At 42.4% G+C, this 22,662-nt stretch overlaps 1 long non-coding RNA gene and 1 pseudogene across 4 annotated transcripts; one reads left to right on the top strand and one right to left on the bottom strand.

Moving 5' to 3' along the window:
- Nucleotides 1–617: 617 nt before the first annotated feature.
- Nucleotides 618–3,844, bottom strand: LOC112072698 (nuclear receptor subfamily 2 group F member 1-A-like; annotated as a pseudogene).
- A 106-nt stretch (nt 3,845–3,950) lies between these two features.
- Nucleotides 3,951–13,793, top strand: LOC112072700 (uncharacterized). Of its 4 annotated transcripts, XR_002894370.2 has the most exons (5): nt 3,951–4,174; nt 4,783–4,857; nt 5,321–5,521; nt 11,640–11,672; nt 12,006–13,793. It is a non-coding gene; the product is annotated as an uncharacterized lncRNA (long non-coding RNA). The 4 variants fall into 4 exon arrangements; XR_011476308.1 differs by lacking the exon at nt 4,783–4,857; XR_011476307.1 differs by lacking the exons at nt 3,951–4,174; nt 4,783–4,857 and adding an exon at nt 4,864–5,251.
- Nucleotides 13,794–22,662: the final 8,869 nt, after the last annotated feature.

The following is a 22,662-nucleotide window of genomic DNA, read 5'->3' as shown; positions in this document are numbered from 1 at the left end:
ATTTGTGAGAAGGAAAATATCTTAAAGTAAAACATTCGAATCTTATCTCAAGCTACCTTTTCTGACAGAAATTTTGCTATGCAGTACTAATACAATGACTTATTAGGCTATTTTAATCAGTATTCTCTTGATAGGCAGCTAAGGGGATATTTCCTGTTTCAGACAACATGTCTTGTGCGCGCAAAACATGAAAAAAACATGTGCCGCAACTCATACATAGCCTTACATCATAGTTCATACCGCAATTCTGCTTTTCTTTACAGCAATAACTAGTTTTAAACAAAAGCCTTGCTACAGTAGGACCCAAACACTTCCTGTAGACCTAGTTATCAGATATAAAAACATGTAATGCGATTCACTTTTTATACTGTCTCACAGTTATTAAATAGTATATTGTCTTTCAATCTATTCCTACGTGGGAGTAAAATACACATAAAAATTACGTTTTTGAAAATCGGTTTGTTTACTTCTCTTACGCTCTGAGTAACACACAAAATGTATCACTGTGGATATTTGCAGCAAGCCATAGTCAAAACAGCATGGAGTAGCCTGCACTAAACAGCCATGGCCTCTGTGTCAGTGTTGTTCTCCCCTGTCTACCCCCTCACTGCCCGCCTATGAGAGAGGAGGCCTCAGTAGCGGCATGGGAAACACTCACCTGATGTGAAGAGTACTATCGCCTTGATGCAGCTGTACTCTGCCGAGAGTCAACGTGGAGGGCCTTGAGCTTCTCAACCTGCCCTGAGATTCGAATGTGATCCATGAAAGCCACGACTCGTCCGCAGACATTGGAGAAGCGTGGAGCCTGCCGCGGCGAGCAGAGGGCCACATGCAATGGCATGGAGCACTGAGCCGCGTTTAGCACAAACAATTCGCTCCACGTCAGCCTGAGAAGGACACCTGGTCGGTGATCTGCAGATCTGGAAAGAAAGGGATGTTCCTCGCCCATTCCACGGCGCTGAAAGAGCAAAGCGAGCTGCCAGCTCGCAGATGTTCTCAATACCCATGATATTGTTGGGCTGCATGCATTGCTTCCATATCGGGACGTCGGGGAAGGCTCAGCCCGAAGCAATAACGAGATGTATCCGGGAGAGATAGCAAGGCCGTTCAGAGGGTCCCGTTCGTCAGCCCGTACTGCCCTGGGTTCGGCTGGGTTGGAGGCATTCGTCCTCCGTGAACCGCTGACAAAAAGAAAGAGAAGGAGAGGAAATGTGCATCCAGAACTGATGAACATGTTGCATGTGCAACCTTGCTGAGAAGCATAGGCAAGCTAGTGTTTTCTGCTCTGAGATAAGGGAGTAACATTCCCATCACAATCTAGTTCAAACGTTAAATTATATAGTGTGTAAGATTGTGGTGTTTAAATAAATAATAATAATATTTTCAATATCTAAGAGTGACCTTAGCCTACATGCTAAGTGTTGCACTTTTTACATTAGTATCGACTATGCATGCATCTAGATTAAAAACACACACACACACACACACACACACACACACACACACACACACACACACACAACACCACACACCCACACACACACACACACACAAACACCACACACACACACACACACACACACACACACACACAACACACTTATAATATCTAACATGACGGATGCTTTAATACAGGCCTATAATCCATTTAGACGCTATGCTCCATCTAGTTGTTCACTGCAGCCCATGTGTCAGTTTAATTTGGTCTAATGTATTCCTCCATTACATATGTTGTATGCTGCACTGAAGAAGAATGGCAAAAATATATCAAGCACAATAAGAGTAAACGCCTTCTAAGCCTATAGTTCAGTCAGAAGGAATATTTAATAATGTGCTTTAACAAAGTATAATTGGTTTAATTGTATTTTTGTTGACAATATTTTTTGGATAATATTAAATAACATGTATGGTAATTTGGTGGTTAATTGAAAATACGTGTTTTGCTATAAATTTGTGCTCCAAAGAGAGGGAAAGTTACGGCATCATACATATTGAGGCTAAACAAATGTTGTACCGCCACAAATTCTCTAGCATTAACGTCAGCCTGCTCAAGCTGCCTAATCTGTCTAGTCAGCATATGGAACAGGGAGACGATGTGGTATGTTGTCTGTTCGTTTTAATGCACAGACAAACAAAACACAAGTCTATCACTACACATGTAAGGACGTGCATTAGCATGTATCTCTCACACACACACACACACACACACACCACCACACACACACACACACACACACCACACACACACACACACACACACACACACACACACACACACACACACACACACACACTAAAGCAAATAGTTATGTTTAGTTTTGACGTTCCCAAAAAACGTCAGCCAAATAAACAGCTGCTTTGTTTTAGCCTACGACTCGCACCGGTTCCCTATCTTTTGTAGCTGCATTGCATTTGACCCTCTCTATAGGCTAAATGCGCACACATACACATCTCCTCAAAAAACATGGATGTGCAATGTGCTCAGCCGTATGTATGTGACCTTTTATGCAACATGGCAGCCCTAGTTGTCAATGAAACGTAGTACGCATCATCATATGTGCCATTAAAAAAAGATATTCACCTTCCCGCCGCATTCCCACTTTYAAACATTTCTTCAGCCGACAGTATTGGCACTGATTTCGGTGGTGTTGGTCAATGGGACAGTTCCTATTGGCACGACATGTATACGTTAAGTTCCTTCKGACACTCCTCTTGAAGAAACTTTTGCATCCCTCGCAGGTGAACTGACCATAGTGCTTGCCRCTCGATTTGTCTCCGCAAACAACACATTCTATATGCTGTGGACCAGAATTCTGACTCCCCTTGTCCCCAGCAGTCCCAGGTGTTGACGGGGGTCCTGGCTGACTAGGGGTCTGCGGAGTGTGCGGGGCTGCCGACGCCGTCTGCTGTTGCTCCCTCGCCGGCTGAGTTGCTGGATTTGGGCCGCTTGGAGGTCCTCCGACCACGTCTTCCTGCGGATCTCGCCAGACGCTAACTACCATTGCCATATCTCGGGCCCGAAAAGTGCGATAAAGCGAACTGATCGCTGGGATTTATAAAGCGAGGGGAGAAAAAAAGATCTCAAACACGACAGTGCAAAGTCAAATCGGAGCAAACAATCTCCTATGTGAAAGAAGGGAGCAGAACACGATCAATACCTTCAAAATACAGGACACGATAGAATAAGCACCCGATCAGGATATGCAAGTATCGGGAGGCCAGTTCCAAGGTAAATTGCAGTTAGCCATTCAGGTACCCTATCTTGAAGAAAAAGCGAGCCAGACGTAACAAAAATGCAGTTTGGTATAAAATAGCCAGAAAGGAGGCAGGAGCGATTCACATGGACGTAGAAATGAACATAAAATCTTTCAAAGACACGCGATCCAAAGTGCTGCGAGAAATAAATTCCCTTCTCTTTTCTTCCTTGCTCCTTACTCCCGTCTTCGCTGTTGGAGGGGAGGAAAAAACTGAAGAGCAGGATTTTACATCTATATTCTTAAATAAACCTCATCTCGTCCAGCAAAAAGACCGCGTCGCCGTAGTGCCCATGTAGTTTCACCTCTCCAGCAGGAATGGAGCGAACACGAAGAGATAAAAATAAGGAAGAAAAAAAACAACTAATAGAATATGCAAGACGGAGAGACCCAAAAATGAATGCGTTTAAACGGGAAGACCAGCAGAGCTATGTTTCCGAAACGGGGATCTGCGCGAATGTCTGTATATAGTGAACTTTGACACTACTATTGAAACTGACACGTTTCTATGGAGATCGCTACGCCTTATATGGTGCTCGTGTCAAGGAGCCAAGAGAGGGGCTGCTGGCAACTGATAATCAAAGGCGACTGACTGGCCAGAGCCCTGCATTGAGGGGAGAGAGAGAAAATGGGAGGCTAAGGTTAGCCAAGCCTCTTTCTCTCCATTGGTTAGAGTCCTCGTTCCTTGCTACCTACGACTGGGGTCTCTGACAAGCACAATTTACATTGAGCTCGCCCTGCGCTGCTATTTACTTTGAAACCTGATTAGTATGGGCCGTCTATTGTCACAAACAGAGGAGGAAACCCTGGATAGAATAGCCGAAATAAGGGTAAAAGCGAGGACAAAGCTTTGTGCACGTGAAATAAACAAACGTGCTCGGCGAAAGGGACTGGCATAGAATTCCTCAAAGTTTTAAATGGTTTGTTTGGGACTACCATATTCATTATACATGCGGGGGACATTATTATTGATGTATCGTCTATTTTATTATAGCCTACAGCATTTGGTGGTGTGTAATACTGTATATGCTTCAACTTTACATTTACATTGTCAAAATTCGGGTCCAAAGTTACTGGATCAAATTAGGAAAAATTACAATGTAAGAAATTATGCATAATAGATAAGTCGTGTTAGAATAGGCAGACAGGGTGCGATGGCGCCAGAGAATCTCAAAATTACATCGACAAATAACAAATACTCTATAACAGTTGAGGTTTTAAGGCCTACACAATCACTGAACGGGTGTCATATTACGTTTTATAATGACAATAATTCAAAATCATGTCAAGTTGTTTGAAAATTGCACGGGAATTCCGGATTTTTGTATGTGGATACTGAAGCCTGCATGCGTCTCCAACTCAAAAATGTCTGGATCGGTCTGCCATCTAGCGTACAGTATACAATTACATCCACATAGTAATGCATAACCTACTGTGATCATGCATGTATTCTTATCAACTTTGTAAAATCATAAAAACAAGAAATAAACTCATGAAAATTGCTTTCTTTTTATTAATATTTTTACAGATACTGTGTTCCTGATGAAGATTTCAAACGGAGCAGCTGGTGCCTGTTTTGTAGATTTAGGAAAGACCTTCCAGGGTAAAATCACTTAAAATTAGTGGAACTTAGCACAAATAACATTGACACGGGGTAGTTTGAATATGACAACATTTCGCCCACATGGTAACCAAAGCCACCAGAACTGTATTCAGTGGGCTACTTGCCTGGTGCGCCGACATGCATCCATAATAGCCGAACTTAAATAGAGTATAGGGTATGTGAAAATAAATTGAATAGTTTATGAATACCTTTGTTATGTCTTTCCGAGTGTAGTCAGCTATTAAAAGATAATGGAGCGCAAATATGCAAGTACCCCCCTTGTTAACGCATAGGAGGAATGGGTGTTTTTAAGTATTCAACAACAGAACTCTTCCAGTCCCTGTCTCGGACACTGCACTGAGACTCCCGGTCATGTCTCCAGCTCTTTGAAAAGGTGAAACGAATAAGATTAAAATGGACAAAGAATGTTCTGTAAGTGTATCATTAAGATTTTACTCCACAGATCGGGAAGAGAGCTGGACGGAGAGAGAGAGAGAGAGAGGGGTGACAGTGAATGAGAGCAGCGGGAAGAAGGCTATAGCACGAAAACAGGAGAGAAAAAGAGAACGTGGACAGCAGGGCATTAAAAGAAGCACCCAGCGACAACTATTAGGCTATAGTGGACGGGAAACATCGGTACCTGAATTTGGCTAACACCAGCCAGGCAAGTACAACATTTATTTATCTTCCACCTATTCACAAGAAGCTCTAAAGAAATGAACAATACATTCTAGCCTCGCCACACTACCATGCAACCCATGTAGGCAACCGTTATCTAGCTTATCTGTCTAAATGTCAAACAGCCACTGTTAGGCTACATTCCAGGGCGAAACTTTTGAACGGTGCTTTGGATCCTTTCCTTGACATCCTTACTGATTTGGGGACCCGTTTCTCCGTTTAAAACTGTCGTCAGCAATATATACGAACATCGTTGATGATGTTACCGCAATTCAGGGAACCCTTTCCAAGTTATGAGCATCTCACCTGTGCAAGGCTATTTGTTGTTTGATCACATAATGAAAATATCGATAGCAGCCGGTTTCTCGTCGATAGTTTCAACTGATTAAAGGACAGTTATACGACCGAGCTGGTCAGGCATAGTACAGCCATAACGATAGTTCCTGGAACACTTTCTGGCTGTTTTGTTTAGTCATATGGAAATGTAGAGCGTTCATGATAATCAAATTATTATTATTTAATTGCAAAGTTTACAGATACATTTTCAACCCCACTATGTGAGATAAACAGAATATATGATGTCAATTTAAAAGCAGTTTTTACGATTATTTGGTAGATAATTGATGCATACACACAACTTACATCGAGCGATAATACTGACAAAAGCATAGGCTAGGCCTATATGAAATACGATTTTGGCGAGACTATATTCAACGTCGATTCCCTTGTGTCTCAGATTTTAAGTTGATGCTATAAATGCCACTTGAAGTTCCACATGGCAGGAACTTACTATTAATGTCTATGTTATAGTTTGAGTTAGCCTATATTTCCCTAAAACAAGACGTATATATATATAATTATGCGACATAATTATGTGTTATTACCAAAAATATCAAATGCCCTTCGCAGTGCAGTATAGGCTATATTTGCACATGTGGCCTATATGAATCAGATCGTGCATATGGTTCGCTGAGCATCTACCGTGAGTTAGAGGTTAAAATAGCCTAGATATAGGCCTACGTGGGCTTCAAATATATTTAAAAAACATAGGCTAAATTAGGCTAATTTCCAAGTGATGCGGTCTCTCTCTATCCGTTTGTATAACAAATAAATAAATAAATGTCAGGGCAACTGCACCCCATAAACAGGTTTTCGCTTCTGCAAGCAGTCAATCGAGCGTTATGAATTCTTGGACCAGTTGTGAAAGCAATAAAAGGCCATGATAGTCTGACCTCCTACTTCGTGAACACGGGGGCAAATATCAGTCCATCGGCATTTCAGATAATGAATAAACACCTAACAACGTTGAAGGAAAATAGTTAATAATACAATCCTCATTGGTTCAGTTTATGTAGGCGCTTCAGTGTAGGGAATCGATAAAGTCACTACACCGTTCAAAGCTTCCACTCCATCCATTGCTTTCCCTGACGCGTTAGAGGCCTCTGTTGAAATGCCTCCTATAAAAACAAGTATTACGTTTCTTCAGGAGAGGGTAACACACGATCTATGCTTTTCCCATCCACGCGCACCTTTTAGCATCTGCCCATAACTGAACAGCTAACCTTCTAGAAGAAATGGCTGTGGTGTGTTGTTCCTAAAATATATAACAAGCCTATATTTCTGCCAAGAAAAATACAAGTGTAAAATAACTATGAAAAAGTGTAGAGACGTTTCATTAACAAATGAGGTGTGCTGCTGTCAATTATTGACTTAATATGCATAATAGCCTATGTTACATGTACAACTACATATAACAAAACATCTATTTGTTGAGTGAGTTCCAATAATTACAAATGAGAAAATAACTTAAATTAACATAACTATGTTTTAACAGATAACAGAAACCTCTGAAGACAGATGGTTAAAAAAATCCTTCATCTGCGTCTTGTCAAACTTTTCCCCAATAGTGTATCACTGACATGATATAAGATAGACCTATTCAATAGTATACTTGAAACAAGTATTTCCTATAGCTAATTGTAAGATTTGTATTTGTTTTGATGTGGTCAGTGTAGCCTAGTTTTGTTATAACTGGCTCTCAACTATGAACCACATTTACAAATTCATTTGAAAAATAGATGTTGCATAATGAATTACATAAAGACAAAATGAAGATGGCCAGTGCTGCTGCTTTCTGTAGACCCAAGCTGTGCGTTATACAACTACATATACTTTCATGTGTGAGTTGGGGGGTTTGCTGAGAGCCCCTCCGCTTTGAGTCGTTACGGGTTGAAAGAGAGGAGGAGGGTTTTTTCCCAATCTGATCCCTAACTATTCGGGGGCTCAGATTGGTGTGAAAGGGACGAAAAGGTCACTTGAAATCGTATTTTATCCGCAGCCATTTTCTCTATGGATCAGCAACTTTGAATAGACATAATCTAATCGCTCTTAATGGAAAAGCTATTCGTGAGAAATAGGGAAAATATTTTAGAGCCTCACCACTTAAGGTCGCTATGTTTAACGCAGGCAGCTTCGACAAAATTACAGACAGATCAAAGTAGCTAACAGGTTGAGTTGGGTTTGTTTCTTCAGAGTTTTATTCACCGGTCAAAATACACCATGATGAATGAAGAACCACACACTAGGATTCTGAGTCCACTGCCACGGCTATAATTGTAGACAATTGAAGCCGAAATGACTTTTCCAATTAGCTTTGTGGTTGAAGTTTAGTTAGAGGGACTGTCAGTTTATGCGATGGGTAATGGCTTTATCGCTCACAAAACCATCATATATTTAGAGCATATGTGCTAATTACATTAAATGGTGTCAGAGACCGAGATCATAAATCCATTAGCACTGAAAATCCTTATGTTCCTGCTGTAATATTGTAGTTCACCAAAAACCCAACTGGAAGCACCAGTAGCGACATCAAAGTAAACACATTTTCTGAGCTGTTAACGTGGTTAGACGGTCGAAGTGACATAAATTACGCGGTTCTGTATAAGAAGGGGTCAAATGAATGCGTAAGGTAGGCCTATAACGAAGTATAAAGTGTGCATCACGCCATTCAAGGCAGACAAAATCCTTCAAAACACCGATAGTGTCTTAATGTGGTAGCCTATATACGCCTAATACCATGGTGGCGAAGAAAGAAGACATTAGCAAAACACAGCCAAATAATAACTTTGAATGGGAGACGATACCATATTAACTAATGCAACCAATGGCCAAGCACTTATAGGCTACTTGTGATAGCCTACTGTCAATGTCTTGAGACTTTTTAAATCACCTCAATCAATATAATATGAGGACAACCCTTTACCCCACGTTAAAGTGCTTCAAAAGTTTTAGAAATTAGCCTGGTTAAATGCGGAAAAATTAACCGAAGCAGAATTCCATTTTCTCTACTACTCGACTACTACATCGATTCTACCTACAGGGACCAAGGCAACACGACCACGGGTTCCAAACGCAGTGCATAAAGGCATTTCACCCGGAACACTCATTTATTTCAGGGAAACGGGAGGGCAAAGGTGAAATTCTCGAGAAATTCAACAAGTATAGAGGAGCTTCTGCACGGGAATTACTTTTCATCCTATCGCCAAATTATCCGACAACACACTGTAGATAGACCAAAGACAAAAAGTCAGAACAAGATTATCTCCCGTGCAAATATGCAACCCGCACATAACCATTTAAGGAGCAGGCTTATTATAAAACTGGAGTAAAGAGAGAAAGGAAAAGACAGAACATAGACAAGTGGCTTGTCTCATTTGTTCTCCCTGAAACTGGGAGGTGAAATAAAATATGACATTTCCAACTTGCCTGCGTCATTGCGCATCTTTTGTAGTTAAATGAGTGGCATCACCTCAAGTATCCGTAATGGTTTTCTTAAACCAACACACAGCACGCGCTCAATTAGAATGTTGTCTGTCTGAACCGCCACCATGCTGTAGCCTAATAGGGGGTGACTGAGCACGTTTAGACTAACGGTACATTAAGACAGAACAAAATCATTCTCAAGTTACATATCATTCATTTGTGATCATTTCTCATATTTTATAAGGCATGATATTAAAACGCGTGCATAGCCTAATTTGCATGTAGACATTCAGTTTCCAAACAGTAAACGTTTTGTGAGCCATAGGTTAAGCAAGATACTGAACAAATTAATTTGAAAATCAACGATATCCTTTAGAAAACCAAACATGTATGAACACAAGACATGTTAAATAGCAAAGTGCATCCACAAACAGTATAAAAGATGACTGTATCCACCTATCATTACATCCCACTGGACACACACTGGTTGAATCAACGTTGTTTCCACGTCATTTACATCGAACCAACGTGGGATAGACGTTGAATTGACATCCGTGCCCAGTGGGATTGTACTAATCATGCAGATGAGTGTAATAAAAATAATAATAATACTAAAATAATGTCATTACGATATTTAACACACGCAAGCACGCGCGCTCGCACACACACACACACACACACACACACACACACACACACACACACACACACACACACACACAACACACACACACACCCACACACACACCACACACCCCACACAACCACACACACACACACACACACACACACACACACACACACACACACACACACACACACACACACACACACACACACACACACACACACACACACACACAGGCTTCGGTATCTTGAATCTTATATGGGGGTGTAATCATTAGAGAAATAGATGCCTGCAAAGTTTGTGAAATGATCAGAGATATAGCTGGATCTGAACATCCTGAAGTCCAGCGCTAGTGCTGGCCAGTGATGGGATGCTGGGCCAGTGATGGGCTAGTGCTGGGCCAGTGATGGGCTAGTGCTGGCCAGTATGGCTAGTGCTGGGCCAGTGAGGGCTATGCTGGGCATGAGGCCAGTGCTGGCCAGTGATGGCCAGTGCTGGGCCATGATGGCCAGTGATGAATCGAGAACATGAAGAAAGAGAGTCTGCACTATTCCTGTTCCAAGTGCTGTAATTGCTTGCAGGACACAAACAGAGACCGTTTTGGCCATGGTAACCTTTTTAAGGTGCTTTGATGACAAAGCACAACAGACCATATATTTTCAGATTGATTTGGAAATGTGTGAGTGTATCCATCAGTGCAGGTGTGGTGTGTGTGTGTGTGTGGTGGTGTGTGTGTGTGTGTGTGTGTGTGTGTGTGTGTGTGTGTGTGTGTGTGTGTGTGTGTGTGTGTGTGTGTGTGTGTGTGTGTGTGTGTGTGTGTGAGAGCAGTAATTCCACAGCTATTGGCTGACTATATTATCTGACTATTAGAGCTATGCCGCACCAGGGGCAGTTTGACCCTTTGCTCGTCTCAGCTGGATGTGTGATGTGTGATGTCTCTATTCTGCTCCTTAAAAAGGGAGCAGAATACAAATGTCCGTTGTTTGCTGCTACAAATGGAAAATAAAGTTGTCTTGTATTGTATTGAATCTTTGATATTGCTACTCTGAGCAAGGCAGTTAACCCACTGTTCCCCGGGCTCTGAAGACGTGGATGTCGATTAAGTCAGCCCCCCACACCTCTCTGATTCAGAGGGGTTGGGTTGAATGCAGAAGACACATTTCAGTTGAATACATTCAGTTGTACAACTGACTAGGTATCCCCCTTTCCCTTTCCCTTTCTAGGACCTTTGGCCTCAAGTAAACCAATGTCAGGTCTCTCCTGCCAAACAATGGTAAACATAACTCTGTGTTACCTCACCTGTTGATCTAAACATGATATCTCCGCACCTTTCAGATAGGGTAAAAAGGGTTAAACCATTTCGCTTTAGGCTGCATCAAATACTAATTACAACTAAAGCAACGTAACAGACCAGTGCCTGCACACACCTACTGAAAGGCAACTATGCTGTTCAATATTTTTTTATTCTCAAGCTCACAGTCTGTCGTTCCCTCTCAGAGTAGATTCATTCTCCATAAAACTGAAAATACTTTTGTTTGATGTTTCTGCCCAAGGAAAGCCAGAGGGGTCAAAATTAAGAAAATATCTAAATTCAAAATCAAACTCAACTTTGGACCAGACAATATGTTATTACTATATTGCAATAGCCATACGGCATGTTTCTGTGTGTGTTCTCATCATCAAATAAGGAACTAATTGTGTTTTTTCCTGACAGGGAGTGAGCGGCTGTGCAACATGATCGTGCCATGTAAGTTCCACTGCTGCTACACAGACCCTGTTCACCAATTCACTGAGACATCTCACTATCACTAATGGATTCGTGGATGGAATAATTTACCAAAAATATACATTTATTACATTGGTATAACTTGAACACTCCCTGAAATTAGATCCGTAATATCATCTTGATCCCTTGAACAGGGCATGGCCAAAGTCAGTCCTCATTTTGACTCAGGAAGCCAATCAGAAGGCAGCATGAATCAAAGCAGGGCCAATGATAAGGCTGTTTGCTCAAGAGGCCCCCACACTTCCTCCAGCTAGCTCTCATCATCAACGTCTCTGTGTTGTTTTTTTCTCTCAGATTTAAATGAACGTCGTGGCAAGTCCCCCTTCCTTTGGAATAAAGAGCATCACCGTGTCACACGGTCAGAATCGACACGTCTTCTCCTAACGTAATCTTCAGTAATAATAAAAAAGGAAGAAAATACTGTTTATCAAAACCCCAGCTTAGGTAGGTACACCTGTGATTTATGGATTGTGTACAAGGTAAGGATTGCTACTAGGAGCTTGTGTCTGTAAGTAAAGCGCAAGACAGACCAACACGCACGTCGGCCGTGCGCGTTAGATCACCTGCTGGGTGTTGATGAACAGTGGCGATTCAACATGTAGAATCATTTTGAAATGAACAGAAAATGTCCGATGTTCTGTAGTCAGAGGTGATAGGAAGGCCACCAGCTGCACACGGACAACAGTTGCGTTGGTCTGTCTTGGCCTTAAAAGAGAGGTATTGTCTGCAGTTGAAGATATCTACTGTGCTATGAGTTCTGCTTGCTCTTCTGCCCTCACTGCCCTGGCCTGGCATGGACCCAGAAGACATATCCTTAACAGAGTGTATTAACCTCACTCAGTTAACCTTGACCCCTTCTACCCAGCAGCTCACACAGCCCTGATGGTCAATGGAAGCGGAGTAGATTCATTATGAGGATGGTGTAGTTGCTTTTAAGAAGCTATACATGAAATAACATTCTCAAGACCTAATGTATTTGTGATGCCATTAGTGTTTTATTGTCAATGTTCTTATTGTCATATTTAGAAATGAATGTGGAGCTATTATACTGTGCTGGGAAAAAAGGATTTTGACATAGTTGTGCCTCTCCTTCACTTGGATTTTCATTTGTATATGTGTATGTGATTCTGTGTTTGTGTGTGTGTGTGTGACCACACGGCAAGTTTACCTCGGGTGACCCCCGCTGACCTGAGGCATCCCAGCGGAGGTCAAGCCTTGACAAATGAGTTCAGGCGCAGAACAGCAAACATTCCACAACATGTTCTTCCTCAACAACTCCCCCTCTTCTCCCTATCTCTCTCTATACTCCTCCTCTGAACATCTATCTCGTCAAAAGGTTGTAAGAATGAGCTTATCACACATAAACATAATGGCAGAAGGTTGTGGAAATGTTCCAGAACATGAACTTCAGAGGAGGACAAACCTTAATGTGCTACTTTTATCTAATGCTCTACAAAGTTCTGTCTTGTTTACAAATGAATAAGGAAAAATAATAAAGGGATGGCAGTTGAAAAAACAAAGTAAACCCATTGGATGTTAGTATCAAACTACTCTTTATCAGTGTTTGGGGCTTCAGAACTGGGCAGTGATGTAGAGGCTGAGAAAAGATATAGTGTTTAAACAGGATGTGTAGGATGTAGCATTTCTGGCAACATCCCATTCTCCCCCCCCCCCCCCCCCCCCAATCTCTCGCTCTCTCCCCAGTTTCTCTCTGATTTCCCAGCATGCTGCTGTCACCTGTGTCAGGCTATTGGTATTCTTCTTTGAGAGGCTCATTAAGGTAAGTGGCACCCCCCATTACGACGACAAGGCGAGCAAAGGCTCCTCTTGTCCCGCGGGTCCCCCAGGGAGTTCTCCTACCATCTCCTCCACCCCAGTCATGCCCACTACTCACTACATTTTTTAAGAACACATGCGGTCGCCACAGGTGAACCACTACGTCACAGGCAGATCCATACTGGAACAGAGGAAGCTAATGCAATGCAGTGCTGGGATACCCTACATAAATCATGATTGTGTGTAATAGCATTACTGTCAGAGAAAGCAACATAGCATGTCTGAATAAAAGGACCAATAAATATCTCTTCTATTTCTATGTTTAGTTTTTTTGGTATTTGCATTGATATTCCTTTGTTGTCTGATACTACACACTGCAATAGAATAAAGCTGCATGCATCTATGAAGGGAGGGATGATTCCTGCTGTGGGTCATGTGCTTAGATCTCAGGTCTCTAGTTGGCTGAACTGAGGCGTACCAATGGCACATGTACTGTAGCTGCCATACGTGCATGGAGCTCTAACCTTTGTATGGCAGTGGGGTTTGCATTTCCACTTGTGGAGGGGGGGTCCTTGTAATGCTGTGGGTGGTGACACCTGGCCTTTTCATGGGTGGGCCTGGGACCGAGCCATTGGAATCTGCAATGCAACAGAATGCGTTCATCACTGAACAATGCAACAGAATGCATCATCACTGGAACAATGCAACAGAATGCGTCATCACTGGAACAATGTAACAGAATGCGTCATCACTGTAACAATGCAACAGAATGCGTCATCACTGGAACAATGTAACAGAATGCGTCATCATGGAACAATGCAACAGAATGCGTCATCACTGGAACAATGCACAGAAGCATCATCACTGGAACAATGCACAGAATGCTCATCATTGGAACAATGCAACAGAATGCGTCATCACTGGAACAATGCAACAGAATGCATCATCACTGGAACAATGCAACAGAATGCGTCATCACTGGAACAATGCAACAGAATGCGTCATCACTGGAACAATGTAACAGAATGGTCGTCATCACTGTAACAATGCAACAGAATGCTCATCACTGAACAATGTAACAGAATGCGTCATCATTGGAACAATGCAACAGAATGCGTCATCACTGGAACAATGCAACAGAATGCATCATCACTGGAACAATGCAACAGAATGCGTCATCACTGGAACAATGTAACAGAATGCGTCATCACTGTAACAATGTAACAGAATGCGTCATCATTGGAACAATGCAACAGAATGCGTCATCACTGTAACAATGCAACAGAATGCGTCATCACTGGAACAATGTAACAGAATGCATCATCACTGAACAATGCAACAGAAGCGTCATCACTGTAACAATGTAACAGAATGCGTCATCACTGGAACAATGCAACAGAATGCGTCATCACTGGAACAATGCAACAGAATGCATCATCACTGGAACAATGCAACAGAATGCGTCATCACTGTAACAATGTAACAGAAGCGTCATCACTGGAACAATGCAACAGAATGCGTCATCACTGGAACAATGTAACAGAATGCATCATCACTGAACAATGCAACAGAATGCGTCATCACTGTAACAATGCAACAGAATGCATCATCACTGGAACAATGCAACAGAATGCGTCATCACTGTAACAATGCAACAGAATGCGTCATCACTGGAACAATGCAACAGAATGCGTCATCACTGGAACAATGCAACAGAATGCATCATCACTGGAACAATGCAACAGAATGCGTCATCACTGGAACAATGTAACAGAATGCGTCATCACTGGAACAATGCAACAGAATGCGTCATCACTGGAACAATGTAACAGAATGCGTCATCATTGAACAATGCAACAGAATGCGTCATCACTGGAACAATGTAACAGAATGCGTCATCATTGGAACAATGTAACAGAATGCGTCATCATTGGAACAATGCAACAGAATGCGTCATCACTGGAACAATGCAACAGAAAGCGTCGTCATTGGAACAATGTAACAGAATGCGTCATCACTGGAACAATGCAACAGAATGCGTCGTCATTGAACAATGACAGAATGCTCATCACTGGAACAATGCAACAGAATGCGTCATCATTGGAACAATGTAACAGAATGCGTCATCATTGGAACAATGCAACAGAATGCGTCATCATTGAACAATGCAACAGAATGCATCATCACTGGAACAATGCAACAGAATGCGTCATCACTGGAACAATGTAACGAATGCGTCATCACTGTAACAATGCAACAGAATGCGTCATCACTGGAACAATGTAACAGAATGCGTCATCATTGAACAATGCAACAGAAGCGTCATCACTGTAACAATGCAACAGAATGGTCATCACTGGAACAATGTAACAAATGCATCATCACTGGAACAATGCAACAGAATGCATTCATCACTGGAACAATGCAACAGAATGCGTCATCACTGTAACAATGCACAGAATGCGTCATCACTGGAACAATGCAACAGAATGCGTCATCACTGTAACAATCAACAGAATGCGTCATCACTGGAACAATGCAACAGAATGCGTCATTCACTGGAACAATGCAACAGAATGCGTCATCACTGTAACAATGCAACAGAATGCGTCATCAACTGGAACAATGTAACAGAATGCATCATCACTGGAACAATGCAACAGAATGCATCATCACTGGAACAATGCAACATGAAGTCGTCATCACTGGAACAATGCAACAGAATGCATCATCACTGGAACAATGCAACAAATGCTCATCCGAACAATGCAATGCGTCATCACTGGAACAATGCAACAGAATGCGTCATCACTGGAACATGCAACAGAATGCTCATCACTGGAACAATGCAACAGAATGCGTCATCACTGGAAACAATGATGAACAGAATGCGTCATCACTGTAACAATGCAACAGAATGCGTCATCACTGGAACAATGTAACAGAATGCGTCATCATTGGAACAATGCAACAGAAGCGCACACTGGAAAAATGTAACAGAATGCGTCATCATGGAACAATGCAACAGAAGCGTCATCACTGGAACAATGCAACAGAAAGCTCGTCATTGGAACAATGTAACAGAATGCGTCATCACTGAAACCAGCAACAGAATGCGTCATCATTGGAACAATGTAACAGAATGCGTCATCATTGGAACAATGCAACAGAATGCGTCATCATTGGAACAATGTAACAGAATGCGTCATCATTGGAACAATGCAACAGAATGCATCATCACTGGAACAAAGCAACAGAAAGCATCATCATTGGAACAATGCAACAGAATCCGATGGAATTGGAACAATGCGATGCCACATGGTGAGGTTGTGCTCAATGTGCCCTCCCTACCTCCCTCCCTGTCTCTCTCCCTCCCTCCTCTGCCCGCTCTATCGTAGCATTAATTAGCAATACACAGGCTATATGTCCACCGTAAATAAATGATCAAGATCACCTATCAGTCTTCCCATTAACCTGGAGGGGCATAACAAGCTGGAGGCAGGAGGAGAGACTGGTGTGTGAAAGAGAGATAGACACTGTGTGTAATAATGGCTGTTCATGGTAATGCCCTCCTGATTGTATTTATCCCTGCTCTGCTCTCTGCTCTCTGCTCTCTGCTCCCTGTAGACAGACAACACCGCTGCCCTGGTCTTGGCATTGCGTGGTTTTCTGCCCCGTCCCCTGGGGCTCTCTCCCCCCGCCCTGTTCCCTGATTCGCTGTGTAAAAGCGGTCGTGAATGATGGATGACTGTGTCACCGCAGCCTGCAAAGGATTAATTTGTTTCATTGATTTCTCTTTAGGCAGAATGCCAGCGTCTGCCGCTTCCCACCTTTCCCCCAAGACTTCTAGCTGTAATAGACGGTAATGGCCTAAGACAAATCAACCCTATATTTGTAAAAATAGCACCAAATAACCCCTGACTCTAATCACGAGCACATTGGGGAGAGCCGCTCTATGCGCTGGCCACAACACCCCGGTAGTATTAACCCCATGGAGAACATCCAGGCCCATTCTCTCAGCCATAAGTCTCCCATACTAACAGCTCCATCTCAGGTCTCACAATGGATGGGTAATGACTGGCTGTCTGGAGAGGCTCGGGGAGTGGGCTATTCTTACTGTAATGGAGGCATTTACAGCTTTTCCCTAGTCCCTACACACCTGTAGAACCAGCTAACTGCTAACCACATGCTATATGGCAGGCCTTGCTACACCACTTCACCACAACATTCTTCTTAGTGGGTTATTTCAAGTTATTTCAGGTTATTTCAGGTTATTTCACACTCTATATTAAAGTGTTTCCCTGAATTCCGGCATATGCACACACCTATTTAGTGATATGGCTAAGAGACTGTGTCACTGATGTCCCAATCAAAGGAAGATCTTCACTGATGTCCCAATCAAAGGAAGATCTTCACTGATGTCACAATCAAAGGAAAATCTTCACTGATGTCCCAATCAAAGTAAGATCTTCACTGATGTCCCAATCAAAGGAATATTTTCACTGATGTCGCAATCACAGTAAGATCTTCACTGATGTCCCAATCAAAGTAAGATCTTCACTGATGTCTCAATCAAAGGAAGACCTTCACTGATGTCCCAATCAAAGAATGAGCCTCACTCTGATGATCACCAGAGTCAAACAAAAATCTTCACTGATGTCCCAATCACAGTAAGATCTTCACTGATGTCCCAATCAAAGTAAGATCTTCACTGATGTCTCAATCAAAGGAAAGACCTTCACTGATGTCCCAATCACAGTAAGATCTTCATGATGTCCCAATCAAAGTAAGATCTTCACTGATGTCGCAATCAAAGGAAGAACTTCACTGAAAACTGTCCCAATCAAAGGAGGATTTCACCTGATGTCCCAATCAACAAGAAGGATCATTCACTCATGGGTCTCATCAAAGTCAAAGTTAAAGATCATAATCAACAACTGAATAGATCACAACAAAAGGGAAAGAAATATCTCACTAGTGTCCCAATTCAAAGGAAATTATCTTCACTGATGTCCCAATCAATGGAAGATCTTCACTGATGTCCCAATCAAAGGAAAATCTTCACTGATGTCCCAATCAAAGGAAGATCGTCACTGATGTCCCAATCAAAGTAAGATCTTCACTGATGTACCAATCAAAGGAAGATTTTCACTGATGTCTCAATCAAAGGAAAATCTGCCTCCTAATGAGATCTGTAGGACATGGTTGTGGTTAGAGAACACAGAATATAAAGCATCGAATCTGAAATCTTTTGGGCACATAGCAATCTGACTTACTATGTGTAAGTACCTGTGCCCCTGCATCATCAGTCATGCCCCCCGTGCCCTCTCAGTGCCCTCTCAGTGCCATTTCTATTTTAGATATTTTTTTATTTAACCTTTATTTAACTAGGCAAGTCAGTTAAGAACAAATTCTTATTTTACAATAACGGCCTACCCCGGCCAACCCCTCCTCTAATGACACTGGGCCAATTGTGCGCCGCCCAATGGGACTCCCGATCACCGCCGGTGATGATACAGCCTGGAATCTAAGTAGGGTCTGAAGTGACGCCTTTAGCACTGAGATGCAGTGCCTTAGACAGCTGCGCCACTCGGGAGCCCAGGAAAGGAACCTCACCACAATCTGGCTATTGAAGCACAATTCTGCATCCTGCTACTAGGTGATCGTTATCCATCATTTTTTGATTATTGACCATTGACAAAACTGGTATTCCACTGCTGATTCTGTGGCTTCCCCTCAGGTCTACCTCTCCAATAACCCTTCATGGTGAAACCTAATCCAGTGCACTGAGGGGGCAGTACCTCCAGGGCAAACCATGGTGCAGTCAGCGTGGGCGAATAAGGCCCAACCTACACTGTTAATGAATGCAAGTGCTTGGACATCTCATCTGCTACATGCAATCAATTTAACACTGTTTACCATGCCATCGGTGAGGTTATGTGGATGGGACAGACAGACTGGTGCTCTGTGCACCTCTCTGGGGTAAACCTAGCCAAAGCCCCCTTCACGTCTGACATGAACAAGCCCTTCAACTGGGATGCTCTGAGGATTAGGTAATCTCACCATGATACCGTCTCACTCTTCCTCTCTCGTCTCTCAGTTCCTTCTAACCTCTCTCTCTCTCCATGGCTCACCTCTCTCTCTCTCTCCATTGCTCACCACTCACCACTCTATCCTTTCTCTTTTTCATATCTCCCCCTCTTTCTCTGTCTCTCTCAATCCTCTTTCCCGCCGTCACTCACCTCTCTCTCTCAGGCTGTTCCACTCAGGGCAGAGCTATCCTCAGGGGTCCTTACATCCTTAAGTGCCTCCAGAAAAGGTTAGTTGGCAGGTAATTGTCCAGCTGTGGTCGGGCTTATCTTAATCGTAGGTGCTTCAACACAAGCTATACTTCCTGTGATGAAGAGGCTTACTTCAAGTGAAGGGAGGAGAATGGAGAGGTGGAGAGAGGGATAACATGTTTTGAGCGTTGGTAGGCATGACAGTGCTCTTTAGGTTGACAATGTGGTTTCAACGACCCCCTGATATCACAACGGCCATTTCAACTATTTTGTAGATGTAACTGTCACACTGAGACTATTGGAGAAGAAATTATGTAACTCACAATGGTGGTATCTACCTGAAAACAGTCACACAGGATTCTGAGCCAATGGTGCATAAAAACTGATGCAAACATTTCTGGAATAATTTTTTATTATATCTTCTAAACACATTCTTTAAATATGTTTTCAAAGTCCACCAATATTATTACCATCACTACAAATGTTGATGGTCAGTCATTCAGCAATAAAAACATACAAACATGCATAGCGACACATGTCAACATAAGGCTACATTTCTGTTGATGCATACCTAGCATACCTTGCAGTTGAACTAGGCCCATATCTTGTGGGAGGGACCTCATTTTAGGGCAGAGGCATTCCATTGTCATTGCAAAATTGCGTATTATTCAAAAGAATCTGGTGACCAAAAACATTTTGCTGTACTTGAGTATGCACGTAATTACAATCATGTGAGGTCTATTTTTTCAAGGGCACATGCAGTGCTGACGTGTTTGATTTAAGCTAAGTGCTCAAAACACATTTCATTCTATTTCCTAATGATTACAAATAGTCTATCGACAGAAAGCAGTGTAGCTTACAGAGTAAAAAAAATCCTGTTGTTTTTTACGGTAACGTACTGGCAGTCATGCTACGAATACAATAGGTGTAGACCTTACCGTGAAATGCTTATTTACAAGCCCTTAACCAACAATGCAGTTCAAGAAATAGAGTTAAGAAAATATTTACTAAATAAACTAATGTAAAAAATAAAAGTAAAAAAAATAATTACTTAACAATAACAATGCTATATACAGGGAGGTACCAAGTCAATGTACGGGGGTACAGGTTAGTCGAGGTACTTTGAACATGAAGGTTGGGGTAAAGTGATAGATAATAGATAATAGATAATAAACAGCGAGTAGCAGCAGTGCAAATGGTTTGGGTGGGTCAATGTAAACAGTCCGGGTGGCCATTTTTTGAATAGATCAGCGGTCTTATAGCTGGGGGTAGAAGATGTTAAGGAGCCTTTTGGACCTAGACTTGGCGCTCCGGTACCTCTTGCCGTTCGGTAGCAGAGAGAACAGTCAATGACTTGGGTGACTGTAGTCATTGACAATTTTTTGGGCCTTCCTTTGACACCGCCTAGTATATACTGTGCCTTCGGAAAGTATTCAGACCCCTTGACTTTATAAATAAATCCTCATCAATCTACACAATATCCCATAAGGATAAAGCAAAAACATTTTTTTTTTCTTTTTAGTTGATTGATTAAAAATAAAAAACTGAAATATCTAATTTCAGATCTCTCCAGAGATTTGGCCACTCCAGGACATTCAGAGACTTGTCCCGAAGCCACTCCTGCGTTGTCTTGGCTGTGTGCTTAAGGTCATTGTCCTCTTGGAAGGTGAACCTTCGCCCCCAGTCTGAGGTCCACTCTACCATAAAGGCCTGATTGGTGTGGTGCTGCAGACATGGTTGTCCTTCTGGAAGGTTCTCTCATCTCCACAGAGGAACTCTAGAGTTCTGTCAGAGTGACCATTGGGTTCTTGGTCACCTCCCTGACGAAGGCCCTTTTCCCTGATTACTCAGTTTGGCCGGGCGGCTAGCTCTGGGAATAGTCTTGGTGGTTCCAAACATCTGATGATGGAGGCTACTGTGTTCCTGGGACCTTCAATGCTGCAGAAATGTTTTGGTACCCTTCCCCAGATCTGTGCCTCGACACAATCCTGTCTTGGAGCTCTACAGACAATTACTTCAACCTTATTGCTTGGTTTTTGCTCTGACATGCACTGTCAACTGTGGGAGCTTGTATAGACAGATGTGTGCCTTTCCAAATCATGTCCAATCAATTTAATTTAACACAGGTGTACTCCAATCAAGTTGTAGAAACATCTCAAAGATGATCAATGGAAACAGGATGCACCTGAACTCAATTTCGAGTCTCATAGCAAAGGGGCTTAATACTTATGTAAACAAACTATTTTTTAAATTTATTTTTATTCAACAAATCTTTTTTTGTGTTGGAATTATGGGGTATTGTGTGTATATTGTTAAGGATTTTTACATTTTTTAATCAATTTTAGAATAAGGCTGTAACGTAACAAAATGTGGAAAAAATCAAGAGGTCTGAAAATGTTTCTGAAGGCACTGTAGGTTCTGATGGCAGGAAGCTTGGCCCCAGTGATGTTTTGGGCCATACAAACGACCCTCTGTGCACCTTATGGTCAGATGCCGAGCAGTTGCCATACCAGGCGGTGATGCAACTGGTCAGGATGCTCTCGATGGAGCAGCTGTAGAACTGTTTGAGGATCTGGGGACCCATGCCAAATATTTTATGGGGAAAAGCTGTCTTGGTGTGTTTGGACCATAATAGTTTGTTGGTGATGTGAACACTAAGGAACTTGAAGCTCTCAACCTGCTCCACTACAGAGTGATCATCCCTTCTTTTCCTGTAGTCCACAATCATCTCCTTTGTCTTGATCACGTTGAGTGAGAGGTTGTTGTCCTGGCACCACACTGCCAGGTCTCTGACCTCCTCCCTATAAGCTGTCTCATCTTTGTCTGTGATCAGGACTACCACTGTTGTGTCATCAGCAAACTTAATGATGGTATAATAATGACTTAATGATGGA

This window comes from Salvelinus sp. IW2-2015, unplaced genomic scaffold, assembly GCF_002910315.2.
Source record: "Salvelinus sp. IW2-2015 unplaced genomic scaffold, ASM291031v2 Un_scaffold2006, whole genome shotgun sequence".
Classification (NCBI taxonomy): Eukaryota; Metazoa; Chordata; class Actinopteri; order Salmoniformes; family Salmonidae; genus Salvelinus; species Salvelinus sp. IW2-2015.
This window is presented reverse-complemented; position numbering and strand designations above follow the sequence as displayed.